The following is a 20,676-nucleotide window of genomic DNA, read 5'->3' as shown; positions in this document are numbered from 1 at the left end:
CCTTTATCTCTTGGCTCTTAGACTTTTAAAGTCTATCACACTATTTAACAGTGATCATATACCTTATCCCAAGGTTTAGTAAGGAGATAAAATACTTGCTTCAGATATTTTCAAGAAACCAAAAACAGTACAGATAGAGTTGAAGCCTTTTTGAACCCTGTCCCAGCTCCATTTGCTTCCCTCCCTGTGTTAAACAATTCCAGAAGAGACCACTATTCTGTCATCAATAGGGGCTGTTCCAACACATGTGCAATGCTTTTATCCCATATAAGGAAGCACCATTCATACTATAGCCTATTGCTGTGTTCCAGTGGGCGCTATTCCTTCCTTTCCCTAGCATTGTTTTCTTTATTCCTGCTGCTAGATTAAAAAAATATGTTTCTGGGGCGCCTGGGTGGCTCAGTGGGTTAAGCCTCTGCCTTCGGCTCGGGTCATGATCCCAGGGTCCTGAGATGGAGCCCCGAGTCGGGCTCTCTCCTCAAGTGGAGAGCCTGCTTCTCTCTCTCTCTCTCTGCCTGCTTCTCTGCCTACTTGTGATTTCTCTCTCTGTGTGTCAAATAAATAAAATCTTTTTAAAATTTAAAGAAAAAAAATAAAAAATATGTTTCTTCTTATTCTTTTAGAACTATATTTTCAAACCAGTGTACATATTACATTTAAAGACCTTAGAATCTTAAACCTAATCTTCCCAATTCCCATTCTTCACGTCATCTGTCGTATTGTTCTTTTTCACCATCATTGTCCATCATCCGTTAATATTTGATCTCACATTTCTGAGTGGTGGGAGGAAGCATCTGTGTGCATCAGCTCCGTTTATTATGCTGCTGGGAGTCTGCAAATAACCTTCTAATGGGTTTTCCTTCAAGTCCATCTAAACATTACTATCTGATTAATTTTTGCACAGCACAGCTTTCTTTCATTACACCTTGCTACACCCTGTGAACTCTGTATTACTTTCTAGCTCAAGTGTCTACTGATAATGTTTGAAAACATATAATATGTCACATCATATTTTTTCTGCCTTCTCTCACTTTGCCAAACATTACATGCTTCCCTAATTTAGAGCACGACCCTTCTCCACAGACCAGCAATAACTTATGTGAGCATTTCTGTATCTATGCTTCTTATTATACCTGGAGGCAATGTTCCTCTTCTTTTTCTCTTCAAATCTTGCCCCTCCTCCTAAACTCACTTAGAGACCCATTTGTGAGAAGCCTTGTGCCAACTACTCCATTTTCACCTTTATCTCTTCCCTTTATCTCTTGGCTCTTAGACTTTTAAAGTCTATCACACTATTTAACAGTGATCGTATATTCTTTTAAGCTCTCTGTATTCCTTACGGGATCATTCCCTCTCGATTAGAAAATAACATTGGTTGTGTATTGGTTCTTTCATTTAATTGACAGATGCAGTAGTATTTATTAATTTGAATTCAACTTCAAAACACTTTTAGCAATTAAATACACATTTGTCTACTGTGTGTAAGAGAATTTGCTGGACTGCTTTTATAAAAGATTTCTGACTAAATCAGTGCTTCGTCCCTTCCTTGCTATTTCAGATCATCTTCACAGTCATTCAAATATTTAGTGAGAATGTATTATAAGTCTCGATGCTACACATCAGGGGGAGATGCAGAGAAATACCTACTCACTAGAAATCATGCACAAGAGATGGTAGAGTCTGGACTGCCTGAGTTAAAAATCTCAGTTGTACCACTTACTGACTATGTGACTTTTGAAATTCCTCTTCATGCTTTAGGTTATCATGCAAATAAGAGCAAATGGCCATCTGAAGCCACATCACTAGACTAATGTAGACAGGAAAACAGCTAGGCGTATGAGTCTCCAGTTACATATTCTAGGACAGCACACAACAATCTGACAGATCTGGACATTGGATTTCCGGAGAGGGGCCTTCTGCCCTTGGGTTGTGGAGCTTTCAAGCTAGATAATTAGGAAAGCTCAAGCTCCTCTCTACTGTCATCAGAGGCTGGACTGCAGAAGCAATATGGTGGGGTAGGTTTTGCCTCTAGCTCTATTTTTCTAGTTCAGCACTGGTAGTTGAAGGTAGAACCAGCCATTCTGTCTGCAGGATCATGGAACTAGGGTACATGCCAGTGGCAGGACCCATCACCTTAGCATTGATGGTTGGGAAAGCATTGGTACAGAGTGCCAGCCTTGTGTTTGGGGACGGTCCACAGTTTAAGACAGTAAGTCCTGATCAGTTTCCAAGGAAATTTGCAGTAAGCCAGCTCCTTTCTTCCACGTCAGCCTATCGAGGATCAGTCTCAGACAAATTACTCTTATCTCTCACTTTCTTCATCTGTATCATTGGCATAATTTGCAGCTACCCTCATGGCCTTGGTGTGAGTTCAAATGGTTTACATATAGTATGCATAAAAGAGTAGCTTGTGCATGCTAAGAGCTCAATAAATATTAGCCCTAATTATGAGTGTATATAATTATAGCATATGTGCCTTTCAAATGAAACCACGCTATACAAGTTTAGAGTGAGTCACAAACTAGAATTTCCAGAAACTATAATCTACATCAGTCCAAGTTTGCCTCCTCTCAAATCTGCCTGTATAGAATCTCACATCATGTTGTCAGCTTTCCTGTCTGGAGTTTATACTCTCTTTCTATCTGCTTGTTTTGATCCCTGGATCCCAAGGCCTGACCACATCTGGACCTCACTTCTGCCTGTGAGCTAGCTGATCTGAGTGGCTTAGTACCCCCTGGCTCCGTCTTACTTGTGGACATGCCAGACCTCCCAAAGACCTTAGTTCCTCCCTAGATTCCTTACTGCAATTTGTATTACCCTTCACCCTGGACTGAGGTCTGCCATTTCTTCCTCCTCCAAAGCCTGTCCTTTTCTTTCCCTTCTCCCTCCGAAGACCATGTGTGACACTTCAGTGAGGCTTGCCTTAGTTTAGGCTGCTATAACAAAATACATAGACTTTTAAACAACAAACACACATTTCTCACTGTTCTGGAGACTTGGAAGTCCAAGATCAAGGTGCTGACTGATTACATGTCTGGTGAAGACCCTCTTCATGGTTTTCAGATGGCTATCTTCTTGCTGTTTCCTTATATAGCAAAGAGAGAGAGAGGTCATCTCTTGTGTTTCTTCCCATAAGGGCACTCACCCCACCATGAGGCACTACCTTCATGACTTAATCACCTCCCGAAGGCCCAGACTTCATATTAGCATCACACTGGGGCCTGGGGTTTCAACTTGTCACTTTGGGGAGGACACAACAAAGTCCATAGCAAGGATCTACCACCTGATATAACTTTTGTTCCTGCTTTTTCTAATCTCTCAGTCTTGCCATCTCTTGCAGCATTTCTTCGGTGAGGAATACAACTGAATTGTGACGTATTTTTAGGATATTATGAGACACACAGTAGTGCTCAAGAATGACTAAGACAAAGCCCTTACTATCAGAGGACTCACAACTTGCAAGAGAGACCAACTATAACAACATCATCAATTAATTTGTAATAGTATGTATAGGGTAGCCGGCAAATACAATTATCACTGAGAAAGGGACGTATGGGTCACAGTTGGATTTCTGTCATCCTTCGCGTGCCAGATCCTGGGTTTAAAAAAGGCGGGGAAAGGCTTTTTCTTCAGGAGTGACAAAATTGACACCTGAGTACACAAAGCAGGTAGCAATAAAGAAGAAAATCCTATAAGCTCATTTCCATATTTGCTTCAAGTATCTATTCTTCCTTTCTTTCCATCTATCTATCTCTCTATCTTTCTGTCATCTATCTATCTATCCATCTGTTCACCCATCCATCTACCTATCTAGCTGTTTAGCTGAACCATTTCAGAATAAATAAGACTTCATGACATCTCATCCCTTAATACTTTAACATGCATGTCAAAAAAGAAAAAAACCTAAGGACATTCTCTTATATAACCACAACACCATTATCAACACCACACCTAACAATTAACACAAATTCTCTAATCTACTCTACCAGCCAACTGTACTTTATTGCCCCTTTGCTCCCCACCTGCAGAGGTGTTATCCACCTTCTCTTTTGGGCTCTGAGCCCAGAGAGAGACTGTCATAGCCAGGCTCCCAGCTGGGTTCAGCCAATAACAAGCACCCACAAGTATTAGGGACCAATAAGAAGCACCAGAAAGGGTTGATGGGTGAGGGCAGTGGGGACGCTTTTACCCTGCTCCTCCCTGCAAAGTTGCTGGTCTGGCCTTGGCTGCATCACATCAGGCTTCCCTATTAACCCCAGGTACATCAGCATCCTTTGTAGGTTGGTTTGGTCCTGACCGCACTTCTCAATAGTACCACCATTAAATACCCATGATTAAGTTCTTTTGAGCTTGTCATCTGTTTCCTGTGAAGATCCTGCCTGTATTGAATGACCCATATTCAAATGTTCACCACTGGTCCAAAGTATTTTTAAAGCTTTAAAAAAAAAAAATCCAATCAAGGATTCCCACATTGGACTTGGTTTTTCCTCATTAGTCTCTCAATCCAGTAAGTCCTCCTTTATTTCTTGCCATTGACTTTTTTTGGAGACCAGTTGTCATAGAAGTCCTGCATTCTGAATGTGTCTAATTGTTTCCCTATGGTGTTATTTAATTTGTTCTTCTCTGCATTGTATTTCCTTTAACTTGAATCTAATCAAGACTTCAGATCCAAATTCCATCATAAACACCGTATAATTTATAAGGCATTATCATTATTAATCATGGGAAAATTGGATACTAAGTTTAATTACCAAGTGATGATATTCATATTTCTCTATTTCAAAATGGTTTTCCCCCCCACATTTGCTATTAGCAGGTAATCTGTGGGGGGTGATATTTTGGTACCGAGGGAATATGTAGGGCTCTGTCACCTGCTCTGCTAGCAGTTTTAGCATTCATTATTGATCCTTGTCTGGATTAATTATTTCATTATGTCTTTGTAAACTCACTATTTTCTATTTCTATCATTACTTTTACATTCATTGCTAATGTTCTTCTGTAAATAAAAGCTTTACTTTGATGACAAGGGCTATTTCTTTTTCCTGACGACAGTTGCTACAATAAAAGCAGAATATACTCGACATATCCCCCCACCTTCAGTTCCTTACTCTGAAATCAAACGATCGATGTAATACCATTTCTATTATAAATTCTCCATATTGTGTTTCATTAATGAGGCCTTAGTATTCTGTATAAGTAAGCTCGAACTGGCTATCAGGGACACTGAATGCTACACAACCTGCCTTCTTACCTTCAGTTACTGTTGCAGGGGTATCCTGGCTAGCCCTGATCACGCATACAGTTCTAGCCCTAAGAGGTGCAGACTTCAGGTAGCATGAACCAGAGGGAAAAAACCACTATCAGAAGCTGGCAATTACAACCCAATTAGATTGCACATCTCATAGGAGCACTCAAAATGCATTCAAAAGAATTATTATCACTTTTCTGTGTTAGCTATTAGTTTCACAAGTCTTTGATCAGAAGATCTTGAAGCTTTGCTCTATTGTTACATTGCTTTCTCTACATATATACTGAAATAAGCCATTTTGCTCCCCTAAGTGCTTCTGTCTGGAAGAAATAATGGATTTTTAAAAGCTAGGCGGTGAGACTTCTAGGTTCTGTTCGGATTTTTATAAGCAATCATTTGGGGGCTGGCCTTTTGTTATACTTAAATGCATCTCTGGTTGTCTCCTTTGCTCCCTCTGTGCTGTCACAGGTATTTGCAGTGGATAATGGCAGCTGGTTACCAGGCTTCCTGTAGGGAATGCTCAGTGCTGTTCATCTGCATGCCCCTGGACTTTTCTGCACAGCCCCCACCTCTTAGTAACTGTTTCTCAATTACAGACGTGAGAGCAAATGGAGAAAAATAGCTTGGGGGGAAAAAGTCTTCCATGGCCATCATCAGTTAATTGAGTCCCTCCCCAATAAGACTAAGAATAATCAAGTGAGATGTCTAGCATTCTAGCATTCCTGTTGTCATCACAAATAAAACCTCATTCAATGTTAATGAAATCTTCACAGTTATTGAGAAAACAGAATAATACATATTTGCCAAAAGCCTCTAAGCTACAGGAGGTACTAAAAAAAAAAATGGCGGTATGGTTTGTCCAGTCACTGGCTTTTTTGCTCTCAGATTCCTTCTCCCTTTCCCATCTGCTCTGTGTCACACAGGTTGTTGTCCCCTGCAAACAAAAATTCCCAGTGTATTCATTTTCTATTGTTGGATAACAAAATTACCACAAATCTTATGGCTTAAAATAGCACCCAATTATTATCACATAGTTCTGTAATTCAGAAGTCTGGGTGAGTTCAGCTGGTTCTCTGCTCCAGATCTCATAAGGTCCCCCTCAAGGTGGCAGCTGGGCTCTTAATTTGCAGACCCTCAGAAGGATCCACTTCCTAACTCTTTCAGGTTGTTGGCAGACCTCCATTCTTCGCAGGTAGGTCCCTTTCCCTTGCTGGCTGCCAATGGGAGACTAAACCTTGCTCAGTCATTGACTGGGGGCTGCCCACGAATAGTACAATCTGGGCTCCGAGTTGAGGGGGGACTGGGTTGAAGCTCAAGGCCATTAGAGAATATTCCCCACAACTGGGAAGCACTTTCTTTCTTACAGGAAGATCTAGCCAGGGGTTGGCAAACTGTGGTCCATGGGCCAGATCTGAACTGCAACCTGTTTTCATAGAGTCCTACAAACTAAAAATGGTTTTTATAGTTTTCATGTTTACATTTCAAATGATTATATAAGTAACTTCTTAACGTCTTGATTATTTTGTTGCCTAGCACACAAAGGCAAAAATATTTACTGTCTAGCCCTTTACAGACTGAATTAGTGGAATTTGAATTCTGTGCAGAGTATATTTGTTGTCTCTACAAGTCTCATAGGTCAGAAGAGAGGGCTTGGGGAGGTGTCAGGGAGCAGGCAGCTCTGATACCTGGGAGAGGAGATAGAACACACTCCTAGTAGAAAAGAACCAAATCTTGGAATCATGATATCAGAGCCAGCTAAAAAGTGAGACTGTCATTTAAATCTCTCTGGAACAAAACATAATTTTTTAAGTCTTTGTTAATTTGTTATAACAAAAATGCTCTTGTTTTAATTTGCATATCATTTGGTTCCTAATAAAGTTGGAGTTGGATTTTTTTCATGTGCTAATTTGAAGAATTGCAAATGACTGCCACAAATAAAATGAACAGATTTTTCAACCAAGGACAAAAACAAAATATTCTTAAACTACAATAATCTATAAAATGGAAAATATATCAATGTCCCAACCAAAACCTGAGCAAATGTGTGTTAAGGTTTTAAATTCAAAAACAAAATAAAATTTGAAATGTAACTTCTGAGTCCAAAACTTTGTAATTGGACATTTTGAAATGGTTGGGGTAATTTCCTAATATTTACTATGAATCCATTTCTCTATCAATTTGGCTAAACCGAACTGTATTCCTAAGACTCATGTTATCAAAGAGCAGAAAAATTTTTTTCATAATGCAAATGGAGTCAAATGACCAAGTTTAAATTTGCAATAAGGCTATTTTCTCTTAAAGAAACTACAATACAAAGTTTTATCAATGTTAGTGCATAATTAGAAACCTTATGTCTGATTGCATTCAGGTCTTGTTCAATAGTAAAATTCTCTTTAATGACCAAATTGTGATCTTTAAGTACTATTTTCCACTAAAGGTTGTTCCTTTTGAGAAATAGTCGATTTCAGGTCCACATGAGGAAATTTACAAAATGAGTCAGACATGTTTTTGTGCCAGAAAGCAAGGAAACAATCAGACGCTAAAGAGGTCACGTCAACAGTACACAGTAACTAAGCTGAAAAGATGTCTGCTGGCAAAGTTGGGGCAATTTGAGCAAAAAAGGAATGACATCAGTGTTTAAAACATCAATATACAAAAATTCAGTAATTTATGATGACTCTCAGGGAAAAACTCTTCACCATCTGGACTCTGCTAGGGTACCGACTCGACACCGAAAACTGATACAAAAAAAGAACTAAGACTCCACCTCTCCCAAAGCATCCTATGTCTCAGCTTATCCGAGAGTTGAGGAGGCCAAGTTTTTCATGAAAAGAACTCCAGCTAATTAATACAGAAGGAATAACAGACCTAGAAAATCCCCATTTTTTCAATCTCAGGGAAACCCTGGATCTAAGAAATGATCACTGGCTGATCAGTCATTACATGCCAAGTTGCTGGAGACTTTACAACAGAGAGATCTAGATGCTACCTTCTAATACATTGGTCTAGCTTAGCAGTACTGACTTAGGCCTCAGCATTGCACTTCAAGATACAAGGCAACGGGAGCAAAAAAGACCCATTTTTGAAATATTTTTACCAAATAAATGGAACCCAAATCTAAAGCAGGCTTCATGATCTAACAACCAGTTTACAGGTAATAAAAATGGAGAATAGAGGAACTACCCAAATAGCATGAAAAAACAATCCACCAAATTCAAAATGTGGAATTCTCCATAATACAAAGGACTGGTCTCTCGAACAAATGAATTGTATTTGAAGGGGGCAGGAGAGTAAGGAACAAAAGACATAGTAGATGTAACAAACAAATACAATCAATGGGCCTTGTTTGGATCCTACTCTGAACAAACCAACTATAAAGAGCATTTGCGACCGTCAAAAACATTTAATATGGGCTGGATATTAGGTGAAATGAAGAAATCACTGTTAATTTTGTTAAGTCTGATCATGATGTTGTGATTATATGAAGAGAAAAAAAACAGACCTTATCAGTTAGAAATGCTCCAACCTGTATAAACTTTCCTCAAGTCCAAAGGCCCTCTCTCTAAAACAGGGGATAAATTGGCATGGGCTTTGAAATAGGATTTTCTGATCCAAAACAACACTTGTTTCCTTTGATGCAATGTCCCTTGAAGGGACCAGCAATTTGGGAGAGTGAGAAATGTGATTCAGAAGTTATGTTGCTGGGACGCCTGGGTGGCTCAGTTGGTTAAGCAGCTGCCTTCGGCTCAGGTTATGATCCCAGTGTCCTGGGATCAAGTCCCACATCGGGCTCCTTGCTCGGCAGGGAGCCTGCTTCTCCCTCTGCCTCTGCCTGCCATTCTGTCTGCCTGTGCTTGCTCTCTGCCCCCCTCTCTCTCTGATAAATAAATAAAATCTTAAAAAAAAAAAAAAAGAAGAAGAAGTTATGTTGCTGAATACATGATTTTTGCAGTCAGGGTAAGCTTTCTTACATTTAGGGAGAAGGTCTTAGAAATATATGAAGACTTTAGGAAAAAACCTGTGTGTCTACATATGAGGCCCTTCAATGAAGTAGTGGTTCTTGAAGCCACTAGACCAGCCATCTAAGTTTTTGCTTATAGAGAAGTCCCTGGTAGAGTCACAGGTGCAGCTGAAGAGGCCTCAGAGATGCAACCCTCTGTATTCAAACCCTGGATCGGATTTCCAGGGCTGATGCAGACATTCTCTACTGGCAGTGAATGCCCTGAGGTCAAGGCAGGAAGAAGCCTGAGCTAAAGGATGAGAGGCTGTAAAAGGATCACTGTGACGCTAGTTGCAAACACCGAAGGGCATGCAGATGGGCTAGTATTTCTGTTTGTCTTGTTATTGGGGTTAGAGTTTCGGATAATGAAGTTTTCTAGCACCAACCCCATTTCTCCCATAAACCCTATTATTTTTCGTTCTCTATGTTGCAAGGGTTTTTTTAGGGATGCATATGACATGGTAGCAAAAATAACTGTATACTAGGGTTGAAACTTTGACCTCTTAGTAGAAACCTGATGTTGAACAAGCCACTGAGTTTCTCTGGACTGCTCGACGTTTTATTTCACAAATGGGAATGCCACCTGACTCTCTAGATTGTTGAGACTGTGCACCTAATGTCGTCTGGCACACGAGAGGCACTGAATAAACAGTGGCTATTATTGTCCAAGGGCCAGCTTCCATTGTCTACCCACCACTGTTCAGTCGGGCAGCTTTAGAAGTAACCAGGCCCATGGCAGAGATTCTGACAGGAGCTCTCAGCCGTTATCCCACAGGCTCCTCTCCAGCTGAGCCAAACCACAGAAACACAAGCAGTCTTTCATTGTTCCTTCCTCCGGTCTGCTGCTCAAACCCCAGATGGAGCCACACCCTGACCCACTGTCTTGAGGATTACCACCGAACTGAGCTAAGTTCAGGAAAGTGGAATATCTGGTATGTTGAGAAGTAGTGCCGGGGGCCCACCAGTGGCTTTTCCAGGCATCCCACCCCACCCCTGACATACCTCCTCAGAGGAACTCCAACTTCAGCGTCCAGGGGCCAGGGCCTCAGTATCCATCCCGTCAGCCCTGTGCCCTCCTCAGGGCTTTTGGTTGCAGAAGCTTGGTCGAGGGCAACCCCAAAGGGGTTTGCACAGCAAATTCTTCTGGCGGAGGAAACAGGTATGCAGGGGACCTAGTCAGAAACTTTAAAAGTCCTTTCGTCTCTACCCAATATGGCTTTTATATATATATGTAGTCAGACTTGAGGGGAGTTTAAAAACACAATTTTTAACAAACACAGTTGAGGGGCGCCTGGGTGGCTCAGTGGATTAAAGCCTTTGCCTTTGGCTCAGGTCATGATCTCAGGATCCTGGGATCGAGCCCCGCATTGGACTCTCTGCTCATCGGGGAGCCTGCTTCCTCCTCTCTCTCTCTGCCTGCCTCTCTGCCTGCTTGTGATTTCTGTCAAATAAATAAATAAAAATCTTTTAAAAATAAAATGAAATAAAATAAAAAAAATAGTTGAACTGATAGTAGACCTGGATCTCCCCTCGTGGCAGCTCATGGCAGCTCTAAGACTCAAGAGCAAGCTGCTGGGAACAAGGGCCCAGGGCTTCCACTGTGGGACTTGTCAGTTTCACACCCTGTCTGTCCCTGCTGGATGCGTAAGAAATGAATTGCCCGTTTTGTGATACCTCGCTTCCTGCTCAGCCCCCTCTGACCCAAGGCATCCCGCAGACTGCACCCTGTGCCCAGTCTCACCGAGGGTCCTTTTCAGGAGTGCAATCTAGTCTGGAAAAGATAGGAAAATAAGAGAAGAGTATAGGATGAAGAAAGTAGGAAAAAGAAAATAAAGGCAGGAATGAGTCTCAAATATTAAGAAATGGCAAAGGACTTATTTATGCCTGGGAGTGTCACATACTGACTTTATCATCATATATTGCCATATTTTAATTTTTTAAAAAAATCTAAAAAAACTCAGGAACAGATTGCAAGAGGGTACTAGTAAGTAGGGGGAATGACTTGAAGGAGGTCAAAGGTACAAACTTCCTGTTATAAGTCCTGGAGATGTGAAGTCCAGCATGGGGACTATAGTCAACAGTGCTGTATTCTGTATTTGGAAGTTGCCAACAGGAGAGAATTTACAGGATTCTATCCTGAAAGGATTCATAGTTTTGTTGTTGAAGTCTGACCCTGAGGGGGTTCACACATGAAAATGTATGAACTGTGAGGGAGAAAAGTTTTTGACCAAGTAAGGGATCTTTAAAGTCATTTACATTGTTAATCAAACCTAAGTGAGGTTTTTCCTCACCTGTCCTTATTTTCCAAATACAGTTGGTCATCAGGCATTTAATGTTTATAAATGAATGACATTTAGTTCCGTGTATGTTGTCCATGTGAAAGTGGCCCGCACAGAGCTTTTCTTTCCAGTGTAACACTCCCATGGAATGCGCTAACAGAACAGACAGATCTCCAATTGTTGCTCATAAAGTGCTTCCAGACTTGGATCCTCAGAGAGAGTGTCTTGTCTGCAAGGAGTCTATGAACAAGCTCTCACATGTTCCAGAAAGGACAGCTTGAAAACATAGGAGCAGCCCGTTTTCCAAAAAGGGAGAAGAAAAGCAGATGTCCAGTTGATTGGATAAACTAGCTGTAGGTAGAAGAAGTATGTGAAATGTGTAGGAACTTGAAGGTGAACATCACTTGTGAGATGAAGGTGGATTTTGATCTCTACGTCTGGGCTCTGTGGAAGGAGAATGCGAATGTAAGAGCCGGACCATTGCATTCACCACCACTCTCTACGAGAGTAAGGATCAAAATACATTATCAAAATTCACATAAGAACTTCAAAAAATAGGTAAAACATAGACAAATAGAAGTTATGAGTGACACTGTCCTTTCCTGACTGTCTCTGGAGCCACTGTGTGTGTTTTAGAGATACCCCCATAAAAGCTAAGCCTTAAAAGAATAGAATTTCCACCAACTTACCACAGTCTTCTTTCAATAAACGAAAGGAAATGGAGTAAGATTATTGCTTAGAGATTTAGATGAATTCCAAGTGTATTCAGATTCCTAAGATTAAAGCCAGCCCAATTTAAAAGTTCCATGAAAATTCAACTGGTATTGATCCTAAATTAAATCCAAGAACATTCTCAGGTTGATTTCATCCATTTAGAATTGTCAGAGATAAAGGAAAAGTGTGACTATTAGGACTTCTGGCAGATTCAAGTTTTCACTCCTATCAAAATGATTATACTGAAGGAAAAGAAGAACCTTCTTTGCTCCTTCATGCATTAAGGACTTGTTCTGAAAATATAAACTATCCACCCAAACTTAAAAACTGATCTTCTGTGAGAGCTTATGGTATGTGATATAAGTATGATGAACGCATTGGAGGTGAATATTAGTTATCTTTTGTTGCATTTTAAATTACCCCCAAAGTTAGGAACTTAACATTTATTATCTTACACAGTTTCTAGTGTCAGGAATCCAGGAATGGCTAAGTTGGGTAGTTCTGACTCATGAGATTAGAGTCAAGCTGTCAGCTGGGGTTACAGTCTTCTGAAGGCTTGACTGGAGCTGCTTCTAAGCTTATTTGTGTGGTTGACGACAGGCTTCCATTTCTGTCCCTTGGGGTGTTAATTATATGGGGTAATGGTCACTACCCAGTGGTTGTCTTCCTCTAGAGTGAGTAATGAAGGAGAGAGGGAGAGAGAGAGAAGCCACAGTGTCTTTTATAACCTAATCTTGGAGGTAGTGGTAGGTTGCAGGTGAATCCTGGCACAGTGTGGAAGGAGACTCTGCCGAGGTCTAGCAGGATACCAGCAGGAGGCTGCCTTGGACACTGGCTACCACCATCTGCCCTCCAGGCCCCAGTGATTTCTCTCCCCCGCCACCACTTATAAAGTATACTCACCCGATCCCAAAACTTCTAAAGTCCTCATTCCATTACAGCATCAGCTCAAAATCCAGAATCTTGTCATCTAAGTCAGGTCTAGAGGAAGGCTCCTCTGGTAGAGTTCCTTTAGTATGGTCCCGCTTAATCTAAAAACCAGTAAATGAAAGAAAAAAGTTCGCTGGCCTCCACGCAGCCAACATACAAGGGTAGGACAGATGTAGGGTAAACAACACAGGCATTTTATACTATTCCAAAGGGAGGAAGTGGGAGGCACACAGGAGTCATAGCTGCTCTGAAATGCAGCCAGGGAGATGTTGGAAGTTCCTTAGAAACTCAGTGCTGTGCCTACCCAGGAGTTACTCTCCAGGGTTCCTGTCTACACCTCCTTTCTCCCCCCCGACCCCGAAAATTAGTACCTGTAAATGGGTGAATAATTTTCCAAACCTACAGTAAAATGTGTGTGGTGAGGGTTGTGTGGGGGAGGTGGGTACAGAGGCCTCTTTTCATTTTATACTTTTTCTGTCCGTTTGAGTTCTAATTGGCAATGTTTCTGCTGGTATTATTCCTTTTAGAAATTTTGTGAATCTCTCACAAATTTTATCAGATCCATTCTATTAGACAAAAGTCACACCCACAAATCTCCTTGAGATAACCTCTTTTCCACTTATGGATTCTGCTGAGGAGCAGTGCTATTCTGCTTCCCAGAAGCCCAGTTGTTTGCTTGAGAGGATCCACGAGCTACACCCTTAACAACATTAGAGGAACTTCATGTGACTGAACTGGTACTCCAGGGCACCACTTTTGATCTTCCTGGGATCCTACCAAAGGATTTTATAGTCACACCCTCAGCTTCATCTTTAGACCATGCTCAACCTTTGCTCTAAAGACATTTTCTTCATTTTAGCACTGTTTGTCATAGGTAGAGACTGACATTCTTACAACTAATAAGTCCTGGTTCCTTTTGCTAACATTTCTTCCTGAAGTGTATTGCTCTCTTCATGCATGTTGTTACAAAGAGCTGGAAGAAACCGGTGGCACCTTCAGCACTCTGGCCGGAAATCTCCTTGGCTAGATCATCCTCTTCTTTAGGTACATTTTCTATCTTCCACATTACTGAAGATAACAATGTTGCTAAACTCTCTGCCCCTGAGTAAGAAGGATTCTCAGACCTCCTTTAGCTTTTTCTTTTTCTTTTCTTTTTTCTTTTTTTTTTTTTTTAAGATTTATTTATTTATTTGATAGAGTAAGTTCAAGCACAGGGAAGGGCAGAGCGAGAGGGAGAGAGAATCCTAAAACTAAGCTCAGAGCCTGGAGCAGGACTCCATCCCAGGACCCTGAGATCAGGATCTGAGCTGAAACCAAGGGTTGGATGCTCAATCAACTATGCTACCCAGGCACCTCTGTCTTCCTTTTTCAATAAGAAGTTCTTCACTTTCTTTTAAACCCCAACCAGCAACCTACTCAAAGTTCAAAATTCAACCAACAGTCTGTTGAAGAATATTTAGGCTTTCACTCAGGCACTCTAAAATCCTACCAGCTGCCCTCCCCTGCCACTTTCCAGTTCCAAAGCCACTTTTTAATTTTAGGCATTTGTTTGGTAGCACCCCACTTCCAGGTACTACAATCTATCCTAGCTATATATTGCTGTGTAACAAATTAAGCCCCAAATTTAGCAGCTTAAAGCAACAAATATGCACCATCTCATAATTTCTGAGGAGCGGGAATCCAGAAGCAGCTTAGTTGAGTTATTCTGGCTCAGAGTCTCTCATAAGGTTGTGGTCAAACTGTCGGGCAGGATGGCCATCTCCTGGAGGCTTGACTGGGGCAGATGGTCCCACTTAACAGTCTCCCTCATATGGGTGTTTGTCATGTAGGTCTCTCAATCAAACTGCTAATTACATGACAGCTGGTAACACCCAGAGTAAATGATCTATGAGAGAGAGAGGAGAGAGAGAGAGAGATGGAAGTCACGGAGTCTCTTATAACCTAATCTTGGAAACGACATACCATCATATCCGATGTATGGTATTGGACACACCAGTTCTGAAACTGTGTGGGAGGGTGTGAATACTTGAAGTTTTGGATCACTGGGGGGATTTTAGAGGCTAACTATTACAGGATATAATTTGAAAAAACATACCTTTATATACCCTTCCCAGAACCAATTGAAAAGTAGAAACTATGAAGAATTAAGCAGGATCAAAATACTAACTTTATTATTGATAGAAGCTAAATAGAGGAGGTGGCTTAACTATATGGCCATAGAAAGATTTAATATTTGACTTCAGAATTAGACCAACCCACCCAGTCATGGAAAGAATAGGACAATAGGGGTGCCTGGGTGGCTCAGTGGGTTAAACCTCTGCCTTCGGCTCAGGTCGTGATCTCAGGGTCCTGGGATCAAGCCCCACATCGGGCTCTCTGCTCGGCGGGGAGCCTGCTCCCCCCCCCCCCCCCCCTGCCTCTCTGCCTGCTTGTGATCTCTGTCTGTCAAATAAATAAAGTCTTTAAAAAAAAAAAAAATGAATAGGACAATAGCTTGCCTTCCCAGATCGGCCTACCACATAAACAGCAAAACAAAAGTACAGGGCGAAGTGCTATCAATGAAAGAGAAGAGTGGGACAGCAAGCTTCCTCTAACTGTAGTTCTTCCACACAGACGAGAGGATAAGAAACGGGCAAACCCATCATGGATTTCTCTGGGGAGCTCAGAGAGCAGTTCCAGGTGTCCCTTATGCAACACATCTACCAAAATCTGTGCTGCCTCTTCTTCGTCTGCACGAGAAGGTCTAACACAACTGTTTTCAAACTTGAGCAAGCAGATTGCTAGGCCCCACCCCTGGAGAATTTGCTTTTCTCTTGGTAAGTTCCTAGATAGTACAGAAAGCTGCTGACCTGAGAACACACTTTGAGAACCACTGACCTAACACTGGCCCAGTACCTGTGATGCATAGGCGCTTCATACGTATCTCATTAAAAAAAAAAAAAACGCAGAGGCCTTAACCCACTGACCCAGACACCCCTAAAAATTTTTTTTTAATGTTAAAAAAAATTTTTTTTTTAGTAAACTCTATCCCCAACATGGCTCATACTCACAAATCCAAAATCAAGAATCACATGCTCTTCCAATTGAGCCAGCCAGGGGTCTCTTTGTGTCTCATTTTTCATTCACAGTTTTATTAGTCTTCTTAACACTGTAAGCTAGATTTCATTAGTCCCTTCCCTCCGTTACACAAAGAGACTAAGGCTCAGAAGTGAAGTTGTTTGGCCAGGTTTACATCATCCTAGTTAACCAAAGCCAACATTCAAACCCAGATTTGAGTCCAAACCCTGTGGTCTTTTCTTTACATGAGATTACCATCACTGAATAAGGACTGAATATTGGTAAGACCCAAGATGTAGCCTGAAACTAAATAGTAAGTTTCTGCAATTTCCCACTAACTTCACCCCCATCTTCTTGACCTGTGGTCACAAGCATGATTTTCTCCATTTTCACTTGTCAACATTAATTATACTCTACGTACCATACGTTCAGCTTGGTCTCATGTGCAAGTGTATGCGTTTTAGAGGCAGGCTAATATGTTTACACTTAAGGAGAAAGAGTAAGATTATCAATTTACGATGTACTAGCATTCTAAAAATTCCATCAATGAAGTTAGATAACGTCCAGCTCACCAACTTTCCGGCTGCTTGTCCTCCAGGCCCACTCTTTACCCTCTCACTGTCCAGGAAGTAGATCTCCATGAGCTACAACAGGCTCCCTGGTCCTCAGGCTTTCCACTGGGGTTCATCCTCCCCAGAAGCAAGCAGAGGAGGAAGGCAATTTTCCCAGCTCCCTTCCTGTAGGGTCACCTAGGCTGACTACATTCTTTCACAAAAAGCCCTGGTCCTGCCAAGCAGCTGCCCTAAGGACATTTTTTTTTACAGCTTACAGGAGTTCTCCCCTTGCTTGTCCCTTCCAGACCTAGGGGCAGGAATAGCTCTCAGAGTCCTGCACTATCCATTTGGTTGGCTTCACCCTGTCCACATATTTGTAAACAATCCCTTAGCACCACCTCCTTGAAATTATCCTAACATGAGTGTACCACTTCCTGCTGGGACCCTGAGTACACACCTGTTTAGGCACAGTTTACAGGTTTGCTTTTCCAGAGCTGGCCCAGGTGACGTTGCTTGGGGCTTGGGGCATCCTCCTAAAAGCCAGTAACCTTTTGGAATCTTGCTGCTGTCCAGATGGTCAGGCTCACCCCACTACTTTGGTTTAAGGGTGCAAAACACCTCCTTCTGGCCCTCATATGTCCTGCTCTGTAGGTATACCAAATGGCAAGAGGCAACTTGGAAGGATCTGCTGGCAAAATTCCTGTCACCAAAATTGTTGCTACACCTCAGAACTCCAGTTTTGTCCCTTAGATGAGTCATTAATTCCAACAAAAGGCAAATTATCCCCAGAAGAAAGATAGAGGTAAAGTTGGTGAAGACATTTATGTTGCATTTCAGGTGTTTTCTATTTTGGCAGCTAGTTGTAAAACCTGGTTTGAGAAAGGAGTAGACAAAATTCAACAAGGCCATAGATTCTAGAATAATGGTTCTCAAGGTGCGTGGGGAACAAAGTTTATATTGTCTCTTGGAAGGCATTTTGGAACATGAGGGGAGTCGTCTGTTATGGGTCATGGTCCAGAGATACTAACTTGCCTGTAGTGAAAGGGATGGTGTCACACAACAGAGAATAAACCCCAAGAACTTTAATGTGCCAAGAACATTCATGTTGCTAAAAAAAAAAAAAAACTATTTAAAAATGATCCAGGCAAAGGACTTGTGTTTTCTTTTATAAGAAGAAAGAAAGAAAGAAAGAAAAAGAAAGAGAGAAACAAATAGGAGAAAAGGAAGGAAGGAGGAAGGAAGGGATAGAAAATTTGTGTGTGGTTTTAATATTCATAAAATTTCCGAGAATGCAACTACCACATAAGTTAAGGAACTATTACATATTGTTTTGTTTGGATTTTACTAAGTTGGTCATAATATGAAAAAGTAACATAACTACCAATCTGCATTTGTACTTGTAGCATACAAGATGATTCTACAGAAATATTCTTACGGATGATTTCATTATGTCTTCTAGTGCAATTGAGCCTTACTGCACATACTGACATTTATCAAGATAATCTCCCTACATGTGATTATAAAAATCAACATAATATAATATACTAATGAAAATATAAAAGACAGATATAAAGAAAGTCATTATATATTTATATGTTATAAATGTTTATTTAGGAATAACCAAAGTATTTACAATAGAAATGGTTGTTAGGTCTGATAGATTTGAAACCACAGATCTAGAGTGAAGTGTTCCGATGGCTGAGATTATGGCCTTGGAGGATGTACACTGAAGGAAACCTCTCTTCAGGGTAACTTACCCTGAAAGAAGCTATGTGGAGTGAACTAGAAGGAATACTAGGCCTAATTCCTTACTGATAATACTATTTATTTTTAACTACCAACTTGTTTCATCTCCCACTATAGTCATCTAGTAGATGCTCAGTGAAAATGTCAAAAAGAGGCACTCAACAAAAAATCTCCTTTGATAAATTAAGGATACTACCATTTATTTCCTGAAACACTGGTCAAACAACAATTTGTAAGGCCCATGCAAAAAGATCCTGTAATACTTTTTATCACATTTTCCAATTTTGATGGGTATAATTTCCTATATAAGGTCTACTCTAAATCTGTAGTGTGAGTAACCTAGTGAAGCATTATCAGGCCAAAATGAGGGCCTCGAGGGCCCAAATAAATCAGAAGCTGTCTTATTTATTATGTACATTATATTTCACTTCTCAACAAGTTAGGCAACATCTTGGGCATTTTTATATACTGTGTGGGATGGTAGAGATTGATAAATCATCTGGAGACAGAACTCCCTTATTACGAAAGAAAACTCGGTGAATGCTCTATCCCAATGCCCACTCCCTCCACCTGACATACTCCTATTCATGCTCTAAGTTTCAAGACCTTTCCCGACCTCCCAAGTCATGCATAGGCATCCTTCATCAGCTTCCACATTGTCACAGGTGTCACAATGAGGGCAACTGTTAGGTTACTTAATTGCTTTTCCCACTAGACTTCATGCTATGTGTGGGCAGGGATCAAAGCCTATCCATTATTGTCCCTCACGCCCCACACATAGTAGGTCATCAGTGCTTAGCCAGTCATTCAACAAGGTAATTAAGCACTTAACAAGCTGCCAAATGTCAGTGTTGGCTCTTATACCAGCCTACCAGGCAGCCAAGAGCAAGACGAACCTTCAGGTCTGGTTCCCATTGACCACCAACTGATGCAGCGTCTGTGCTTTCTACACCTGCTCCTCCAAGGCCCTAAGGCTCTTCTGTTTGGTCTCTCAACTTCACTTCCAATTAAGTTGTAACTCGGAGGTGTGGAAAGCTCCGCTCTTAGTCATTTGTTTGTTCAGTTTAGCACAGTGGTTCTCAGATTTCAGCATGTTGGGCCTGCCTTCAGAGTTTCTCATTCAGGAGGTCTAGATGGGGGTCAGTAATTTTCTTTGCTAACATGGCCACAGGTCTCACTGGTGCTGCAGATCTGAAGACCATCTTTTGAGGATCACTGACTGAGCACGAAGTTCCAGCCACTGTTATCCCAGCAACAGAACTTAAAGATGTCTCCAATTTTGAATTTTTTAAAAAAATTTGTCTATAGTTGCAAAAGAGTTATAGACATCAGGAAGTAGGTAGAGAGAATATGGAGTACAAACAGGCTCCTGAAAATATTCTAAAGTCCTTAAGATAAACCTGATTCTGACCCTTGGGGTAAGCCTGAGAAGAGGTGAAAGAGAATCAGAAGGCCACTTCCCATGGAGCAGCCAAGCTGGGACCTGGCAAGGCAGAGGATGATGATCCAGTAAAACTTTCTAGACCTGAGGCCCCCACCATCTCCCTGGACGTCTGCCCACACAACCACACCCACCTCTTAACCCTGCTTCAATTGAATGAGGAGTTCACAATTCTAACAGCCTTAGCAGAATCTGAAGATATTCCAGTGCATCTGCGCCTTAATCTGTTTGGGCTGTTATAACAAAGTACCATAGACCAGGTGGCTTATCAACAACAGAAATTTCTTTCTCACAGTTCTGGAGTCTGAGAAGTCCAAGATCAAGGTGCTGGCAGATTCGGGATCTGATGAGCCAGTGTCCTGATTCATAGATGGCCATCTTCTTTCTGTAAAGTCATATGATGGAAGGGACAACGATGCTCTCTGGAACTTCTTTCATAAAGACACTAATCCCATTCATGAGGGCTGAGCTCTTCTGAAAATCGCATCTCCTAATACCACCACACTGGGTGTTAGGATTTAGTACATGAAATTCGTGGGGCAGGCAAACAGCATTCAGTCTATAGAAATCTACTTTTGAACACATGTGTTATTGCGCTGCCTGGGTGGCTCAGTCAGTTAAGAGCCTGCCTTCAGCTCAGGTCATGATCCCAAGGTCCTAGGATTGAACCCCACACTGGGTTCCTTGCTCAGCAGAGCCTGCTTCTC

At 41.4% G+C, this 20,676-nt stretch overlaps 1 long non-coding RNA gene across 5 annotated transcripts in view; it reads left to right on the top strand.

Annotated features, from left to right (window-relative positions):
* LOC132027773 (uncharacterized) overlaps positions 1–20,676 on the top strand; it is a 121,316-nt gene that overhangs the window by 70,575 nt on the left and 30,065 nt on the right. The gene's annotated exons all lie outside the window — the stretch shown is intronic.

Source organism: Mustela nigripes, chromosome 12 (genome assembly GCF_022355385.1).
Source record: "Mustela nigripes isolate SB6536 chromosome 12, MUSNIG.SB6536, whole genome shotgun sequence".
In the NCBI taxonomy this organism is placed as follows: domain Eukaryota; kingdom Metazoa; phylum Chordata; class Mammalia; order Carnivora; family Mustelidae; genus Mustela; species Mustela nigripes.
This window is presented reverse-complemented; position numbering and strand designations above follow the sequence as displayed.